The sequence below is a fragment of the Mchenga conophoros genome, linkage group LG16 (assembly GCF_057382185.1).
Source record: "Mchenga conophoros isolate Kocher_MC1m ecotype Shallow Benthic linkage group LG16, M_conophoros_male_GT1.1, whole genome shotgun sequence".
In the NCBI taxonomy this organism is placed as follows: Eukaryota; Metazoa; Chordata; class Actinopteri; order Cichliformes; family Cichlidae; genus Mchenga; species Mchenga conophoros.
In genome coordinates this window covers 40,434,044-40,449,648 of record NC_140541.1, presented here as the reverse complement: position 1 = coordinate 40,449,648, position 15,605 = coordinate 40,434,044, and the positions used below count along the sequence as shown (strand labels likewise).

At 41.9% G+C, this 15,605-nt stretch overlaps 1 long non-coding RNA gene and 1 pseudogene across 1 annotated transcript; both read left to right on the top strand.

Annotated features, from left to right (window-relative positions):
- The first annotated feature begins 311 nt into the window (after positions 1 to 311).
- Positions 312 to 9,387, top strand: LOC146557361 (uncharacterized; annotated as a pseudogene).
- LOC146557362 (uncharacterized) lies at positions 6,958 to 7,607 on the top strand. Its single transcript, XR_014889047.1, has 2 exons — positions 6,958 to 7,178; positions 7,504 to 7,607. It is a non-coding gene; the product is annotated as an uncharacterized LOC146557362 (long non-coding RNA).
- Positions 9,388 to 15,605: the final 6,218 nt, after the last annotated feature.

Here is a 15,605-nt window from a genome sequence, read left to right as displayed (position 1 = left end):
CAAAGCTTTTAGTTGTTGTAAATATTGTAAGACATGATTTGTTTTTGAAATTTGTGTAATGTGCCTCAATGTTATTGATATTATTATTATTATTATTATTGATTGCTTATATTTGAACAATTGTGAAACCTCACTGTGGATGTAAGAGTGAAATTATGTGGATATCTTGAATCCACTTTATTGTGGAATATTTTATGTGAGTATTTGACGGAAGACGAGCAACATCTGTTGTGGAAGCTAACGGGGTTCCTTTAGAATAAACAAACATAGGATTTATTATCACTGAATAATTATGAAAACAAAGGGTGGTGGAGTCTGCTTCTACATTAATGAAGGTTGGTGTACTGATGTCACAGTGTTACAGAAACACTGCAGCCCACACTTGGAAAGTTTTTTCATCAACTGTAAACCTTTTTATTCACCGCGGGAGTTTTCTTCCTTCATGCTGGTCGGAGTTTACATCCCTCCACAGGCCAACGCGAACAACGCACTGTGCGAGCTGGCTGACCAGATTACTACCCTGGAGAGGAAATTCCCGGATTCCTTTACAATTATTCTTGGGGATTTTAACAGAGCAAACCTAAACTACGAACTCCCTAAATACAGACAGCATATAGACTGCCCCACCAGGGACAACATCATACTGGATCACTGCTACACCACTCTAAAAGATGCCTATCGCTCTGTGCCCCGGGCAGCTTTGGGACATTCTGATCACTGCATGGTCCATCTTATTCCAGTTTATAGGCAAAAACTCAAACGTGCCAAGCCTGTAGTCAAAACTGTGAAGAAGTGGACTAACGCAGCAAAGCAGGAACTGCAGGACTGTTTTGACTCCACTGATTGGACTGTTTTTCAAGTTGCATCTGACAACCTAGATGAGCTCACGGACACTGTGACATTATACATCAGTTTCTGTGAAGACGTGTGTGTGCCAACAAAGACCTTTTGCACATACAACAACAATAAACCATGGTTCACTCCTAAACTCCAACATCTTCGTAAGGCCAAGGAGGACGCCTACAGAAGTGGTGACAGGGCCCTGTACAAGCAAGCCAGGAACACACTGACCAAGGAGATCAAAGCAGCTAAAAGCATCTACTCCCAGAAGCTGGAAGAACGGCTCTCAGCCAACGACCCTGCGTCAGTGTGGAGGGGCCTGCAGGAAATCACCAGCTACAGACGCCCCCCACCCACTATTGAAGCAAACAAAGACCTGGCCAACGAGTTAAACACTTTCTACTGAAAGTTTGAGACGGACAGACTCCCACGCCCCACCCTCCCCTCCCCAGGGACATTGCTTCAGACATTGACCCCCAACACACCTTCCACCTCTCCCCCCTTCACCCTGCCCCTCCCCAATCAAGACTCAACGACCACCCCCACCTTCCCCAATCCAGACTCAACGACCACCACCACCCTCTCCAATCCAGACTCAACGACCTCCACCACACCTCTCACCCCCCTTTCCTCCTCCCTGAAACTAAGAATACACACTCAGGATGTGAGCCGACTATTCCAGAAACAGAAGCCCAGGAAAGCCCCCGGACCAGATGGCGTCTCACCCTCCTGCCTCAAAACCTGTGCTGAACAGCTGGCTCCCATCTTTACTCGCATCTTCAACAGATCCCTGGAGCTGTGTGAAGTTCCCTCCTGCTTCAAACGCTCCACCATCATCCCTGTTCCCAAGAAACCCACCATCACAGGACTGAATGACTACAGACCTGTCGCCTTGACGTCTGTGGTCATGAAATCCTTCGAACGACTGGTGTTAGCCCATCTGAAAGACATTACAGGCCACCCGCTGGACCATCTGCAGTTTGCCTACCGGGCAAACAGGTCGGTGGATGATGCAGTGAACATGGGGCTGCATTACATCCTGCAACACCTTGACCGCCCGGGAACTTATGCCAGGGTCCTGTTTGTGGACTTTAGTTCGGTTTTTAACACTATTGTGCCTGAACTTCTCTCCTCCAAACTCTCCCAGCTCAGCGTGTCACCAGCTACCTGTCAGTGGATCACCAGCTTCCTGACAGACAGAAAGCAACAAGTGAGGCTGGGGGAGATCACCTCTGAAACCCGGTCCCTCAGTATTGGTGCCCCTCAAGGATGTGTCCTCTCACCACTACTGTTCTCCCTCTACACTAACGACTGCACCTCCAAGAACTCGGCTGTCAAACTCCTAAAGTTTGCAGATGACACCACTGTCATTGGCCTCATTTAAGATGGTGATGAGTCTGCATACCGGCAGGAAGTTGAGCGGCTGGTACTCTGGTGCAGTCAGCACAATCTGGAGCTGAACACTCTTAAAACTGTAGAGATGACAGTGGACTTCAGGAGACATCCCTCAACTCTGCTCCCCCTCACCATATCAGACAGCCCTGTGTCAACTGTGAAGACCTTCAAGTTCCTGGGTACAACCATCTCCCAGGACCTGAAGTGGGAGACCAACATCAACTCCATCCTCAAAAAGACCCAGCAGAGGATGTACTTCCTGAGACAACTGGGGAAGTACAGTCTTCCACAGGAGCTGCTGATCCAGTTCTACACTGCGGTCATTGAGTCTGTCCTGTGCTCCTCCATCACAGTCTGGTATGGAGCAGCCACTAAACAGGACAGGAGCAGACTGCAGCGGACTGTACGGGCAGCAGAAAGGATCATCGGCGCCCCCTGCCCTCCATCCAGGATCTGTACCTCTCAAGAACCAGGAAACGGGCAGGGAAAATCATCGCAGACCCCTCACACCCTGCACACAGACTTTTTGATCTGCTGCCCTCTGGCAGACGGTACAGAAGCCTGCAGACCAGGACCACCCGACACAGGAACAGTTTCTTTCCCCTCGCCATCTCCCTTCTTAACAGTTGACCTGTCACACTGCTCCCACTGCCAGACTGCAACTGCACCTTATGTACATTCTGTAGTATTCATTCCACCTCATTCATTTCTGTATTTATGTATATAAGTTTAGATTCGTTATTTATAGTTGGTTTACACAGCTTTGTGTATGTATGTAATGTGTATATATATAGACACTGTGTGTGTGTGTGTGTGTGTGTGTGTGTGTGTGTGTGTGTGTGTGTGTGTGTGTGTGTGAGATTTACATTGCTGTGCTTGAGAGCCACCATCTACCGGAACCAAATTCCCTGTATGTGTCTGCACATATACTTGGCCAATAAACACGATTCTGATTCTGATTCTGATTCTGATGTATAAATCTATACAAATTATAGAAATATGTAATTGGAAACAACAAAATAATCTAAATTATAAAATAATGTGTGTGTGTGTGTGTGTGTGTGTGTGTGTGTGTGTGTGTGTGTGTGTGTGTGTACAATCAGGAGGGATGGGCATGATTTTAGTGTTTGAACAGTCATGAATTATCTTTAACAGCAGGTTGGATGTAATGTGTTAGAACTACCAGCAGGTGGGGATAAGAGACCTTTAAGGTGTTTGGTGCCACGCTCCACCTTCAGGTTTAAAACTAGTGTTAATGGAGTTTGAAGGTTGAGTTTGTTCCACGACTGCATTTCACTCACTGCCTCTGTTTGTATCTCTGTCACTGCAGGACCAACATGGAGCCAGAAGTCAGCGCTCTCAGGAGGCCGACAAACCTCACAGAAGAAAGGGAGAGAAAAAACACACCTGTGACGAGTGTGGGAAGGGTTTTACTGTGAGGGCTAAACTAAAACAGCACCAACTCATCCACAGTGGAGTTAAAGCGTACAGCTGTGATCAGTGTGGCAGAGCTTTTACTCGCAGTAGCAGCTTACAGAGTCATCTAGCCCTCGTGCTACCCTAGCAAAAAACGGGACCATTTTGGGTACTTTTGGATTTTCGATTTTAAATATATCAGTCATTTTAAAGACCAGTTGCATGATACTTGCCCAGGATGTGAATTTTAGGATTATTTTTAAAATTCAATGATCCCCTCTATGGTGTGGTGTATAGTAAAGGAGATTCACATATTTACCCCCTCCCTTTGCCCTTGTACCATTTTGGGCCCCATTGACTCCCATTATAATCACATATTTTCGATATACTGTAATCCTGACATGTGATAATTTTTTTCTCGTGAATACCTAATGGATCTAAGCCTCTGCCTTCAAAATAAAGGAAAAATATGTTTTGGATCCAATGAGCACAATATTAGGCACAGCACCACCATAGACATTTTCAGTGGTTTTGAATGCAGGACATGGTTATCTTACCTTGCAAAATGCATGGCAATAAAACAGCTGACCACCATAAAATAGTCTTGATGTAGTGGAACTGATATAAGAGAGTGGTGTGAATGTGATTGAGAATATATATATACTGTGTGTGTGTGTGTCGGTCACAAACAAAACGGCCCGTAGAGCCGCCTCCTTGAAGTGAACAACGGCAGCCTGCTCCGTTTTTTTTCTCTTTTCTTTGAACCTCTGTCAATGTTATTTTTCCTCACTTGGCTGAGGGCAAAAACAAGGCTCGTGTGCAGAGAAGGGAGGGGTGTAAAAGCAGCCACGTGTTTGTTGAGCAGAGGGGGGAGGGGTGCAAAAACAGCCACCTGTTTGCTGAGCAGAGGGGGGAGGGGCAGTCGTTACTCTCCCAGTGGCAAGTCAGCAGAGCTGGGGGAGAGACAGAGAGAGATCCTTTTCTATCTTCTTGGATTCAAGTGCACATTTGAAGTCTGTGGGAATAGTTTGCAGCCTGGTCTTACTAGTCATTTCTGCACAGACGCCACGAAATGCACAGATGCGCGCACGCACAAGACGAAGCGCACGGTCAATTTAGGGGAGCTTGGAAGCAGTGATCATCCTGCAAACAGCGCATTATTATCGTAACAGCTGCAAAAGTTAGGATATGTCCTGTCTGCAACATCCATCCATCTAGAGGTTCGTGCTATAAAATGTAAATTACATCTTTGTTCAGTTTGTTGTTGAGTTTGTTAAGGTCAGTTCAGTTTCCCAGTGGCACAGGAATGGAACAGGAGGGAGAGACAGAAAAAGATCATCGTCTATCCAATAAGATAGAGGATGATCATTTTTTAATTCAGGTGCACCTTTGAAGTCTGTGAGAATAGTTTGCAGCCTTGTCTTACTAGTCATTTCTGCACAGATGCCACGAAATGAACAGATGCGCGCATGCACAACACAAAGCACACGGTCAATTTAGGGGAGGCTTTTGCTGAGAAAGCGCAGCGTTCCAAAAAGCGGAAGCAGTGCTCATTGTGCAAACAGCACATTATTAATGTAACTGCTACAAAGATATATATAAGATATGTCCTGTCTGCAAAATCTAACCATCTTATGGTTCATGCTATGTATGATAATGTAAATTACATCTTTGTATAGTTTGTTGTTGAGTTTGTTCAGGTCAGTTCAGTTTGTTTTTTTGCAATAAAGTGTTATTGTTCCAAAAATAATAATGCATTCAAATCAATGTTGTTATGAATTATTTACCTATTCAAGGCTGTAATAACCTCATGCCAAATATTTCCATTTGCAACTAATTTTTTGAAAATATTGCATATTATGGGTTTTTTCCCCCCCAAAAAACAGGGTTTTTTTTATGACAATAAAGCCATAAAAACCTAAAAAATATTTAAAAAATAATGAAAAACTTTATATCTGTGGTTAGGTCTGAAGTTGTTTAAAAGATCTGATGTGAAACAAAAAGAAAAAAAAATCATATATGATATTGCTATATCACCTTTTGTCAGGGGACCCGTGTGGGTACGAAGGGTAAAGCATGGGTGTAAATTTTAAAAACTCTTATTACTCCAAAAATAATAATGCATTCAAATCAATGTTGTTATGAATTATTTGCCTATTCAAGGCTGTAATAACCTAATGCCAAATACTTCCATTTGCAAGTCATTTTTTGAAAATATTGCATATTATGGGTTTTTCACCCCAAAAAAACAGGGTTTTTTATGACAACAAAGCCATAAAAACCTAAAAAAATATTTAAAAAATAATGAAAAACTTTATATCTGTGGTTAGGTCTGAAGTTGTTTAAAAGATCTGATGTGAAAAAAATCAGAAAAAATTCATATATGATATTGCTATATCACCTTTTGTCAGGGGACCATTTTGGGTATGAAGGGCAAAGGATGGGTATAAATTTTAAGGGATGGTCAAGAGCTAGTTAGCCACTCTGGAATTAAGCCATACAGCTGTGACGAGTGTGGGATGGAGTTTACTCTGAAGGCTTCACTAAAACAGCATCAGGTCATCCACACTGGAGAGAGACCGTTCAGCTGTGACTTGTGTGGAAAGTCTTTTTCCTTGAAGGGTTCCCTAAAAAAACACCAACTCATCCACAGTGGAGTTAAAGCGTACAGCTGTGATCAGTGTGGCAGAGCTTTTACTCACAGTAGCTGCTTACAGAGGCATCTAGTTACCCACTCTGGAATTAAGGCATACAGCTGTGATCAGTGTGGCAGAGCTTTTACTCGCAGTAGCCACTTACAGAGTCATCTAGTTACCCACTCTGGAATTAAGGCATACAGCTGTGATCAGTGTGGCAGAGCTTTTACTCGCAGTAGCCACTTACAGAGTCATCTAGTTACCCACTCTGGAATTAAGGCATACAGCTGTGATCAGTGTGGCAGAGCTTTTACTCACAGTAGCAGCTTACAGAGGCATCTAGTTACCCACTCTGGAATTAAGGCATACAGCTGTGACAAGTGTGGGATGGAGTTTACTCTGAAGGCTTCACTAAAACAGCATCAGGTCATCCACACTGGAGAGAGACCGTTCAGCTGTGACTTGTGTGGGAAGTCTTTTTCCTTGAAGCGTTCCCTAAAAACACACCAACTCATCCACAGTGGAGTTAAAGCGTACAGCTGTGATCAGTGTGGCAGAGCTTTTACTCGCAGTAGCAGCTCACAGAAGCATCTAGTTACCCACTCTGGAATTAAGCCATACAGCTGTGACATCTGTGGAAAAACTTTCAGCCAGAGAGAGAGCCGAAATAAACACCTACGCATTCACACCAGACATGATGTGTACTGCTGTGAACAGTGTGGCAAACAGTTTATAACTCACACACACTTACAACAACACATGTTTACCCACACTGAGGAGAGACCTTATCGATGTGACCTGTGTGAGAAGACTTTTAAAGCTCCACATCACCTGAGACGACACCAACAGATCCACACCAGAAAGAGACTCTACAAGTGCAGCTACTGTGAGGTATGTATTTATATTGTTATCTTGTCATTTTAGCCTGACTGTTTGGAACAACTCTGCTCATTAACCTGTGTTAGCATGTTAGCAATTCTACTGCATGGAAAAGCAGCTCTGAGTGATTATTCAGATTTTCATGTCAGTTATGATTTTAGTATTACTGTAGTATTATGGTGGTAGTATTGTAGTTATTGCAGCCCAGTAAACTGAGTGTGTTAACTGAAACAGTCAAATGTAGTTGGACGTCTGCAGAGATGCTCTTTATTTCAGGCGACGTTCAAGATACAAATGTTGAAGGACTGACTTACACTGTCTTTGTGTCTTTGTTTAGAAGCAGAGCGACACAGATGGATCCAGTTCTCAACCCTGTCATCACTGTGGTGGTGGGAAAGACTTTCATTGTGACCTCTGTGGAAAAACTTTCAGTCAGCAAAAGACCCTAAAAGTACATCAACGTAGACACACTGGAGACAAACTGAAATACTGCAAAGAATGTGGGAGAAGCTTCACCACACCAAGTGAGTTAAAACAACATGAACTGATTCACAGTGGGGTTAAAAAGCACCTCTGTGATCAGTGTGGGTCATCCTTCACCACTGCAAGGGACCTTAAATCACACAAAAGAGTCCACACAGGAGAGAAACCACACAAGTGCAGACACTGTGAGAGAAGCGTCTCACGGTCAGGTAATCGTAACATTCATGAACGTGCACACATGGAAGGAAACTACAGCTGTGACCAGTGTGACAAGAGCTTCAGGAATCTCAGTTCATACTCTGCACACAAACGATCCCACGTTACTAATAAACTGTTTCACTGTTACCAATGTGCCCAAACATTCACCTCATTGTCTGCTCTGTGCAAACATCAGCGCGATCACTCAGGGCTGAAATCACTCCCATCACTGGATCACAGTGAATCTGAAGACACAGAAAGATCCTCTGGTTTCTGTGTCAGACTCAAAAAGCTTGAGATCAGGCTCCACAGAGTTCAGATAGAATCATTTAAACTTGTGTTGAACTGAACTGGTTGTTGGGCTGAACTTCTACATAATACAGATCTACATGGGATCTTCTTTTCTGTTTTTTACTGAGTCAGTTTTGTCCTTTTTTCTCTGTCCTGGTTTTGCTTGTCTGTAAATGATTGAAACTCAGTCAAATAGTTCATTGTTCTCCAGCAAAACGTTTTGGAAACTCATGTTTAACCTTTAAAACTCTGACATGTTTTAGCACACAAGGCTTCATCGGGGAGTTCACTCATGATTGGACCATGAGAACAAAGGTTTTTAGTTCTTTCAAAGAGAGTCTTGGAGATGTTTGATGTTTCTGTTTTTCTGAAACCACCTGAAAGAAAAACCATTTTTCTTGCTTTATGTAGTGTGGAAGTTTTTAATGTTTCTTCATCTGTGATGTTCTTGAATGTGTTCACGTGAAAATGGTACAAATAAACTGTCCTTTCAGCTTTAGCTCCTAATTTATTCATTATTTATGGATGTAGCACAGCAGCCGTCTCTTGATTAACACATGGAGGGCTCGGGATCTGATGGTGTCGTCTCCCTAATTTGCCCACTCAGTAAATCTCACTCATGGCCAAGAAATTGAAATAAACCTTGTTTCCCTGCTGGATAGTGATCCACTGTAACTCTGCTCCTCCTTCCTGTTTAGGATTTCTGTGGCTGAAGTAAAATTCCCTCCATCCATCACTTATCCCAGCTAACCCAAAGTGAAATAAAGTTTTGCTGGTCTTAAAAAAGCATTACAATAATGGGCATTACCAATGCAAACTGAATGATACAGAAGATGAAAGAAGAGACTTTGATCAGTTAATAAAGCTCATGATCTTGATTCATTGTGGCTGCTACACAGATACTTCTGGGTCACTTCTCTCAGTTAGGAACCTTCCTCACCAAACTGACTGTTGGACCACACCCCTGGTTTCATGAGAAATTGTTTCAGCCATGATTTCTCTTCCTGTATTTCAGAGTAAAGACTGAAGTGACAAATGGAAGCATGTTTAAAAAACACAATGTGAGAGAGACGTTGAGGTCCTTAGAAGTTACCCTGGGTTTTTCTGTCACCCTGCTAGATGTTACACACCTTGTTATTGGACTGATTTCTACTGCTGGACTACTCCTGCGGAGAGTAACAATACTCTTACTAATTAGCTTCCTTTCACACCTTTGGGGATATTTATTTTTGTGTTTGCAGCGCTGTGAGCCAGTACAGCGAGAGAAAAATCTGCAACAGCGACGAGCCGAATGCTTACGTGAATCGCAGCAGCTGCACATGTGCTATGCTGAATTAGAGGATATCTTTGCTCTGGATTTCTATTTCTACTTTTTCATTTCTATATGATTCTTCTTGCATCTAAACAAAGATGATTCAATTTGCTAAATGTTGATGGCTCTTCGTGCTCAGGTGTAAATGAGACGTAATATTTGCTCTTGGTTTGGTTCTCCTGTACAGAACCTTGCAGTACAACAGAAACCTAAAAACATTATTTGTAGTTGTTATTCTTAGTTGTTCTGCTGCCTAAATACCACAGGGTCTGATTATGAAGTTATTGAGCTGCACATACTTTACGACCTGCTTAAGTTCGAGGTCACAGCGTCTGTAGAGCAGCTGGAACATAATGAAGTCTACAAGGTTAAAGTTTTCTCTTCAGTTATTGTTCTTTCTGCTGCTTGGTTTGATGGATCTGAGAGCTTTTGTTTTTATTATTGTTATTATAATTATCATTAATATTTTACTCTCTAGAAGCTTTAAAATAGTGTTTGTGTTTGAAAAAATTGATTTAAGAATTGAACAGAAACATCTGTCCTTCTGAAAATCACCCAAAGGCACGGAGACAAAGTCAAAGGATGCAACCTGTAACTTTCTCTTCCTTCATGTCAGTACCATCATCGATGATTTATATAAAATGCATATAGCAACAGTAGCACTTTAGTTTGGACTTTATGATTTCTGTAACTGGAAAATATTATTTTGTTTAAAGACAGAAGTGACCGCATAGTTGCAACATCAAAGGGAAATATTAATTAATTAGCATCAAGTATATTTGTTGCTTAAGCGTTTGCACTATAACTTAAGTAGGATTATAACTTTTAAGGAAGGAAAGATTTCAGATATTTAGTTCACTGTTTCAACGTTGAAGTGTCAAACGTCCAACATCTGGAAAGGAAACCACGCCAGTGTACTGTGATGTTTCACCAACATGTGGCAGACGCTGGTCCTGCCTTTCATGCTGACATCAGCAGAGAGCCCCGCCTACCTCAAAGCCTCGCCTGTCATGTATTGATCAGGATGATTATGAAGATGAGCGAGTGCAAATAAGACTGTAAAAGTCCACGAGCAGAATGTTTGGATGCTTTCTAATGATTCATGAATATCATGAGAGTGTTTGTGTGTTTTGTCTTTTCTTTGCTGACGTTTGTTACTAACAAAGACAATTTACGCTCTGTGTGTGTTTTCATCCTTACCAGCCGCACTCTAACTGCAATGAAGGAAACAAACTGTAGAAAACGTCGACTCAATGACTTCATAAAATATTGAAGTGGTTCAGGTAGAGCCAGTTTTTAAATGACCATGAACACTGACCGTATTGTATCTGTACAGCATGTTTTTCTATTAGACAGATTTGTAACAGAGGCCTTGCTCTCAGTAAGTTTGAAATCCTTTTCTGATTTATTTTGTAATCTCTGATCTTTGTGTATCCTGCTCAGTTTGCGTGCTGCCTGTAGGAGTTTCTGTCTTTGTATTTGAAGATAATTCATTGAATATACTCAGCTGCTTCCCTTTGGTGCCTCACACATCACTGAAGTTTTTCAGTGTCCAGTTATTTGTTTTTAATAGCTGTTTGAATTCTCTGTATGTTTGACCCTGTAGACTGTTTAATGGACTGCTCGTCTTCCTGTTTGTAACCACTGCCTGTTTAGGACTAAAGATTTGGATTTTTGACTTTAACACAGCCTCTGCGTGTCGTCCCTTTGTGTCCTCGTCCTCTGTGAATGTGTCACAGATGTTTCCATGATAATAACACAGCTTTCCCACAGTGGCTTGCAGCAGCATTTATTCACAGCACATTTGAGAAAGGTTCAGATTAACTCGATGAGTTTATATTCAGAATGATTCTGACAGTGGGCCACTGTGAATTGTGATCTTTCATCAGGTCAATGTTTAAGTTCAGTATTTCAAAGCAGGAGCTATGAACAGTCATCATGTTGGCATTAGAATTATTATTATTAATCATTATTAATAATGTCGTTACTCATGTATAACTTTGATTAGTATACATGAATTTTATCAATAGTAAAAATAATGAATAATTCATGTATAACTTTTATTGTGTTTTGTATATTAATTATATTTAAATAGAGATGTTGACCCTGTCTCTACAGTAGCATCAATGTAACATACATTATTGGTCCAAGCTGTCATAAATGGGGAGCCTGATCCTTTATTATGAAAACATGACGAGTATTTTTCTTGTCAGTTGGGAAGAAGTTGGTCTTTTTTTTCCTTCTTTTTGCTCAGTTTGTCTTTTCTTTGATAATTGAAACTCTGATCAAACCTACTCATGTTCACAGCATGTAAAAGCAACTGACAGTCCGTGGCATTGTTGTTTGTAGAGGTGCAGTGTAGTGGGAGCATAAATCAAAAGAAAACAGTAACATTTATGTAATAAAACATTTGAATGAAAATGAACAGGCCCTTTATGAACTTTAAAGGGATCTGAAAACAACACTTTTTAAAAGAGTATCTTGGGGTGTAGGTGGTCAAAATAGAAAACTGAGCTGAGACTCTAAGTTCAATCCATCCATTCGTTTTTACTTAGGAGGAAGAAATGTCAGGCTGGTGCAGGCTGGTTAGGTGCATGTGGTTATCTTTACCTAAATGAGTTCACTTTGTGGCTGCCAGGTTGGGCAGAAGTACCTGTCCCCTGTTAGGCTTAGCAAGGTTCTCCAAGAGTTTCTCCATGGGTAGAGCTTCTAGCTCTTCCAGCACATCTGTGGCCGTGCAGGCTGCCACTTTCTTGGTTGCTCTTTTTACCCCACTGGTTGCGAGTGTCTAAATACCCCCACTAGCTCGCTTTGGCTGCAGTTAACTTGGGAGGAAGGGGTGGGTGTCCCATGACTAGATGAAAAACAATTATCTGGGACACATAAATATAATAACACATGCATATATCTCTATCAATTTTTATTTCTCTCAGAAATATTGGATCTAAATTGCAAATGTGTTCCAGTTATACTGTTACTGTGTGACAAAGTGGATGAGCTGCAATGGTCTCCATTTGTCCCATATGTGTTTACTTCTTCTTCTTCTTTTGCATATTAAACACATTATTCTGTTTCTATGTATTTGCTATGATTTGCTATTTGTTAAGTAACATTGCTTCACTCACTATGCCGGGTTTGTGTGTGGAAGCATTCAGTTGCTGGCAAATCAAACATTCTGCAAATGAAGCTGAATACTCAGTTACATGTTTCTTTACATTTTATTATGTTACAGATTAAGTCATTCGTTCATACTTACTTTGTTTGTCTTTTCAGTCTTCATGAGGGTCAGGTGTGGGGAAACGCCCGCCCGGCATTTCTTCATTTTAAAGTCCTGCTGATGTCACACATGACATCAGCAGGTCAAACCAAGTGGAGGGGTTTGTTTGTCCATAGAGATGCTTCCTTTTGTTTGTTTTAAGGTTTAAATGGATTTGTTGAATGTGTTTCTTTTCATCAATATTGCCATTTAGTTGTGTAAATGTGCATGTTAGAAGTTTGAAGAGGTTTTGTGTTTAGAAATGTATAGAAACCAATCATTTACTGACAGCATGTCTGATGGAAATAAGTGCAGATTATGTATGAAGTATAACTGCACACAGTAACTGTGTTACAATAAGTAAGTAAGTAAGTAAAGTTTTATTTATATAGCACATTTCTAGATAGAAATCACAAAGTGCTTAACAAGATATAACAGATTAAAAAGACAAAATACAAACAAAGTTAGCAAAAAGCAATTTTAAAAAGATGTGTTTTTAGCTGTTTTTTAAAAGTAATCAATGAATCAGCGGATCGTAAGTCCTGAGGAAGGGAATTCCACAGTCTGGCGGCCACAGTAGCAAAAGCTCTATCACCCCTAGTTTTCAGTCTCGTATACTGAATGACAAGTAGGCCCTGACTACTCGACCTCAGAGACCTACTAGGGGCATAGGGCTGTAAAAGTTCAATAATATATGGTGGTGCTTGTTGTTGAAGAGCCTTAAAAGTTAAAACCAAAATCTTAAAATGGACTCTAAATTCGACAGGAAGCCAATGTAACTGCATAAGCAACGGTGTTATATGTGAATATTTAGAAGCTTTCGTCAACAGTCTTGCTGCAGCATTCTGAACGATCTGCAGACGCTCCAAAGAACCTTTGTTTAGATAAGTAAACAGGGAATTGCAATAGTCCAGTCGTGAAAAGATAAAAATAAGGACTTAACAGCGCCCTCTGCTGGAGTGTTTCAGTACTGCGTTAACTAGAATACACCACCTCCTCCTCCTCCTCCTCACACCACCTGCTACAGCTCTACTCTTCTATGACTACAGTCATCCACAGCACTGATGTAAGGTCACATGGTTCATATGTAAGGAGCACAGCTGACCTCAGGTCAGTTTAATGACTGTGAGCAGCAGCTGTGTTATTGTCACTGTGACAGGGAGACACTCTCAGACACAGCGCTCATGTCAGCTTGTTCTCATGCAGGAGGATCAGGAGCTCCATGTTTGTCTTTCTGTTTGAATCATGATGTGTTTGTGCCATCAGAGTCTGTCATGAGTACTCAGGGTTTCACAGCAGCTCTTCTGGATGCTGACGAGGACTCCAACCTCATGTTTCACCTCTCTGAGCTTCTGATGTCTGTGAACACTCGTGTTTCTTCTCTGGGCTCATCTGGACAAAAACACCTTTCTGTGTTTGGCTGCAGCCTCATTCTGACTGACAGGAAGTGTGTTATCCATGAGCTGCACTTCTGTGAGGAAGTTTCCTGCTGTGTTTCCTGTCTGTGGACAAACACGAGTGTTTCAGCTGAGGACTTGGTTCCTTCCACCTGTCCATACAGGACATCACGCTGTCTGCAGCTCTGTAAATGCAGCTCCAGGTCCTTCCACGTGCTGCTCTGTATTTGTGCAGTTTGTAGTGTGTCCTGGGAAACGTAGCACACATGGTGTTCTTCTGCTGTTTCCTCCTTTCACTGAGTGTGAAACACTGACGCTGTGCTGTTGTTCACAGAGGGGAGCTGATTCTAGCTGCAGCTGGACTCTGTCATCTAACTGAATGTGTTGGTGCTGATCACGGGGCTCTGAGGGGGGAGCAGCAGGAGGACTCTGGATGCTGACGTCAGTGTATCTGTGGAAGCTCCCACAGCGTGTCTGTCATTCAATATTGTGCTGTATATTGTATCTATGCAAAGATGAACAGACTGTGTGTTCACTGGTCTCTGTGCTGCTGACTGCTTTGCTGCAGCTCTGATGTCATCATCACTCCCTCCTCCACCCTCAGCAGTCCCAGCATGCTGCTGTGGTGCACCCCACCCTCACTCTACACCTGAGCCATAGACCACACCCTCCACCTCAATATACACCACAGTTTTCTCTGCTATGGAAATGAGATCAGGAGGAAATCATGATTATTATTATTTAATAAACGCTCACATTAATGTGGGCTTATTTGTTTCATATTAGAAACATTAGTTGAGTGTTTTTAGTATAAAATGGTGAAAGTCCCTCTTTTTGCTCCTCCCCTCACCTGTGGATGGACGGTGCTGTTACCGTGGTGACAGCTTGGATGTGTTTCAGTCCTGCCTGGTTATCACTGCAGGAATCTTTACTTTCACATTTATTACAGGTAATAACTCTGATTTTTCTGTGTATTATGAACTAAATGTATCCTGATACACACAGAGATGGATGAGCAGAGGTCACATGATGAAAGAACAAACATGGAGTCTTTGATTTATTTAGATATTTATTGATGAATGCAAACAAACCCTGACACTGAACCATCGTCCAGCAGAACAAACCTGATCACATGACCTGCTGACCCAAACAGTGCAAAGCTCCATGGCAACAACAACAAACAGCCTCACATATGTTAACAGAGGCTGTTAGAAGCACAGAGTCTTTACAGTCTTTCTCCTGTTTGGACACAGATCTCTGCACATCTTCATCACAGTTACTCAGAGATGTGCAGAGTGTGTGGATATCAAAGCTAAGTTTCCACCATGTTTGTAGTCTGTACTGGGACTCATGGAGCATCTCTCTATGAGCACTCAGTGCTTTAAACAGTGAGTCCCAGTTTAACCAGCAGCCTTCACACATCACACAGACATGGAAACTTCAAACCTCAGACTGAAGACACCATCAGAAATAAATAGATTGTGATGAAGATGAAGAACTGG